This window comes from Mus caroli, unplaced genomic scaffold (assembly GCF_978045245.1).
Source record: "Mus caroli unplaced genomic scaffold, Mus_caroli_1 scaffold_17, whole genome shotgun sequence".
NCBI lineage: Eukaryota > Metazoa > Chordata > Mammalia > Rodentia > Muridae > Mus > Mus caroli.
In genome coordinates, this window is record NW_028227272.1 from 18080899 (window position 1) to 18085768 (window position 4870).

The window sequence follows — 4870 nt, forward strand, 5'->3', positions numbered from 1 at the left end:
TGTGGCTCCTGACTCCTGGGTAATTTTTCCATTGTCCCACCCCACACAATGCTGACTGTGGAGATCCACTCAGAGCGAGGCCAGGATCTGCAGGGCGGACTGGAGCCTAAGGCCAGGGGTGCACAAGTGCTCTGCCGGCTCCGTCCAGCCCACTGAAGCCTGCATGATTTCTTTCTTCACGGGGGGGGGGGGGGCGGGGGGGGGCGGGGGGCGGGTATGGATGTCTTCCCCTGTCTTCCCACAGTCTCCTGCCACTGTCAGCCAGAGTACATGCACGTACTCTAAGCCCATTCCATTATCCACACACCACTTACATTACCCGTTTTCATGCCTCAGTCTGTCCACCCTAGCCCCCCTCTTAGCCTGGGTACCTGCAGGGTTTCCCAGGACTCAGAAATAATGAGGGGAGGGGCCTGCAAGAGTCACTGCATTCCTGCCAGCTGATAGAGCCAACTGGTATTTTGTCCAGAGGGCTGGGATGTATTCAGACCCTAGAACCTCAGAACAAAGTAGCGAGGGAAGCAGGGCCTTGGCAGAGGAAGAGAGAGCACCCCAGGAGGGGTCCAGCTTCCCTACAGGCAGATAAGGAGTAGGGGGGAGGATGGAGTTCTCAGTCTGTCTAGTCTTCGTTAATTACACACTCTGGGGCAGATTAGCTCTCCCCAGTCAATGATTTAAAAGAGAAGCCAGTGGGGAAGAGGGGAGGGGCAGGCCCTTTCCTGCTGAGGCCAGGTGCTGAGTAAGACCTGAGGTAGTGTAGTGTAGTAGGAAGCACAGCCCACACAGAGCCCAGGCTGGTGTGGAGCAAGACATCCTCTCTCTCTCTCTCTCTCTCTCTCTCTCTCTCTCTCTCTCTCTCTCTCTCTCTCTCTCTCTCTCTCTCTCTCTCTCTCTCTTCTCCCTCTTCTCTTTCCCTCTCCCTCCCCGCCCCCCCCCCCACACACACACACACGCGACCTAGGCAGGTTGACACCAGAGCCGTCCGTCATCTGTAAGACGTATATGAATCTTTCTATCCCATGACAACGTTACAAATGCCCAATCAATCGCATTAATAAATGTAACATCTGAATGATAGTACGTGCTAAGAAATGTTAGCTCCTTTTTATTGTTGCTATTATTTATTAATGTGAAACTTGAAGGAAATATAGAAGCCGTCAGAAGTGAATAGTACTTGGTTTGTAACAGTCAAATACAGCAAGGCCCTGGGAGTGACGCCAGCCTCAGTCTTGGGAGGAAAAGGTGAAAAAGCTAAGGAGCAAGGAAAGGTGGGACTGAGGGACACAGGTGCAGGATTCGCCCAGCCCTGCCCCTGGGTGAGTTGCTGGGACCTGAGTAGTTTAAAGTCAGTAAGAGTTTAAAAGATGGTGAAGGGCAAGTTGCTGAGGGCAGAGCTGAAGAGACTCATTCCTCAAGCATTTGTTGGGTCTCTGCTACCACACCGCAGTACTGGGATGGGCACTAAACACACAGAGGAGCGAGGGGAACCAAATGCTTGCCGGAACCAAGAGAACAGCAGGAATGAGATTCAAACAACCACAGAAAGGGCTGCCCACGATTACAAGTCAAGAAACGCCACAGAAGGCAAGTTGAGTTTTGTGGAACCCCATCAGCAAGGCTGGGGGCTCTCACCAGTTATGGGATGCCCAGCAGAGGGAGCTGGGGGCCCCCCCATGCCCATCAGGGTGCTTCTGTGTGTCCAACCTTCTAGTGTCTGACCTTGAGTATTCTCCATCCATACCCTCATTTACTTATTCAGTGCACACCTGTGGCACAGGTGGGGGTGTGGCTCCCTCTACAAACCAGTTCTAGTTCCAGTGAGGGAGCTAAGAACTGGGGCCACCCACTTCTGTCTGCCTAGAGTACCAGTCATGAGCATTTGATCCAGCAATCTCATCCTTCCTTGGGCCTGCCACTTGGCTTTTGTAGCCTTCTGCTCTAGATCAGGGTTTTAAGGAACATTTGTCTATGACTTTCTGAGTACATATTTCTATTCTCTCTGTGGAAACACTCACAGGGGGGCCCATGGTGCAAGAGGCGGTCATTAGCAAGGCCCAAATCAGATTGCCCGTGATTCTGTGTTCTTATTGTTCAGGAGCCCTGGGAATCTAGAAACACTGCACCTGATAGCACTCACAGTGGTGTCTGCCTCTGGGAGTGGGCTCCAGGCAGCCAAGGTTGCCACCCTGTTTGTCTTTTAGAGGAGCTGAGCAGCCAGGTGCAGAGGGTACTTGCCAGGAGCCCAGGCCAGGAGTGGAGCAGGCTCTAGCCCGAGGCACATGCAGAGTGAGAAGGCGGGCCCTCTCCCTCCACCTCTCTCCATACCTCTCATTAGTCATCCCCAGCTCATGGAGGAGGAATGAAAACAGACTCAGGTTCTGGATAGAAGTGTGCTGTGACATCAATCTGCAAGGCCCAGCCTACCTGGGCACAGAGACAGAGGGAAGGCTGGCAGGAGGCAGCTCTTTCCCCAAACCCTCTCTTTGCTATGGAATCTGAACTTGGGGTAGGTAGTAAACATAGAGCAAGACTTAGGAGATCGTGAAAGGACACTTGAGTGTATGGAAACTGGAGCCGGCTTTCCCCAGACTCCATTGCTCCTCGACACACAGACACCCGGCTTTCCCCAGACTCCATTGCTCCTCGACACACAGACACCCTGCTACTTTTCCCACCATAGCTCCCAGGCCAGGCCACAATTCTCCACACAGCCCTTTTCACTTATTTTGAGGGCACCTCCATTGTTGCCAGTCTTCCCATTTTTACCACTTAGTCACAGTTGGGCTTCTGAGACTCGGTACCTGATAGACCAGATTGGTTTTGGCTCCGGGCCCCATGGCTTTCACACCTGGATGCTAGCTGTTCATCTCCAATGACCTCCTGCCTTCCCAGGATACTGTGCTCCGTGGGGATTCTGCCAGCCTTTGGCCAGCTTCTTCCAGAACTGCCACTCTGAAAACCGAGGCTCCCACCTGCTTTCTCCTCCTGTCTTATTTCAAACATCTCTGGTCCCTGAACCTCCCCACCAATGGGGAACCCTTTTAGGCCACACTGATATCCTCCTTCATCATAGATTAGGCAAATCAACATTCCCATTCCAGTCTCTCTGGCTACCCTTTCTTGTTTTGCTGATTTCCAGGAACATTCCTGAGCAGCAACCCAGGCAAATTTTACTAGCTCATTCATCCCCTCCGAGTCACACGCTTCCGTTCACAGGAATATCTCCCCTTTTAGTTTACTGAAATACTGCATGCTCTAAACAGGCTCTCACCAAGGTCTCCTGCCATTCATTCCCTGAGCTTTGGGTAGTACTGGTAAGAGATACATGTGCTGCCTTCTGTTGTATGACAAAACTTTTCTTGGGGGGACAAAATATTCATCCCCTTAGCCCAGAGAGGGAACCCATGACAGGCCAAAATATGGATGCCACCAAAGTCCAACTTGGTGACCCAGTGAGTTTTATTGAGATTATTTACAATAATATGGGTGAAAGGTTACAAGCAGGACCAGAAATGGTTCAAAAATAGCTGCCTCTCCAAAGCCCACCCCAGCATGGGTGACAGCTCACAAAGCTAGGAACTGGAGCTCCCTGCACAGCCTGCCTGTATTCTTCCAAATGACTCTGCTCTAAACCTCTTCCAGGCAGCTCAGCTGGCTTCAGCTTCTTCCAGGCAGCTGGCCTGGTCTTGCTCTTCCTTGTAGCTCAGCTCAGCTGAGAGTCTTCTTGACAGATGGGCTTTCTTTCCCCTGCAGGGAGGGGCCTAGTGAATCTGCTCAGTTTCTTGAAGCTATTTTGTTGTTGTGGTGGTTGTGGTTGTTGACTTGCAATGTTTTACTCTCTCAGAAAACTATTACACAATGTTCCACCCCTTCCTCTGGCTTTTATGTCCTTTCTACCCCCTCTTCTGCAAAGATCCCTAAGCGTTGGAGGGAGTGACTATAAATGCCTGCCTATGGCTAAGAAATAGGTCACTACAACACACTGTTGCTTGTTGTTAGCTTCGCCAGTGGTTATAAGTTAGGGCTGGTAGCAACAGTGATCTACAGGAGTAAGCACGTGTATAGAAGATAGTTTGACAGGCATATCACATCCATCCAATATAACCATAGAGTTTGCTTCCCCATTCAGACTTATGGCCAGATGAGAACTCTCTTGTGGAATCCAACCAGAAGGCTGTTGATCTTAGACATGACAGCTGAACCACTCTTGCACAATCAGGCACGTCTTGCCAGACATGTAGGTATTTAGCACACGGGTCTGTAGCCAAGCAGGAACATTGGTGACAGTTCGCCACCAGTAGCCCGCATGGCCACCTCTGGCGTTATGAAAGCCAGCTAACAATCTGCGAGTTTCCAGTTCAGTTCCAGCTTAATTTCTCCATGTCCTATAGTAAAGCATGCAAATTCGCTGTCTTCAACAATAGGGTCTTACTATCGAGTTTTGGCATACAACCAATAGCAGTAGCAATAGCCTTTACGGTTTGTGGGCCCTGGGGGCTTCCCTATCCAACAACTCATAAGGAGGTTTTCTTTTCTTTCCTTTTTCTCTTCCTTCCTTTCTCCCCACCCCCACCTCCCAAGACTGGGTTTCTCTTTGTAACCCTGGCTGTCCTGGGACTTGCTCTGTAGACCAGGCTAGCCTTGAACTCATGGAGATCCACCTGCCTCTGCCTCCTGAGTGCTGGTATTAAAGGTGTGCACCACAACTGCCCAGCTACAGGGAAGTTTTCATCCAATAACCTTAGGACCTCTAAAAATGTCCTTTCTTTCTTTCTTTCTTTCTTTCTTTCTTTCTTTCTTTCTTTCTTTCTTCCTTTCCTTCCTTCCTCTCTCTCTCTCTCTCTCTCTCTCTCTCTCTCTCTCTCTCTCT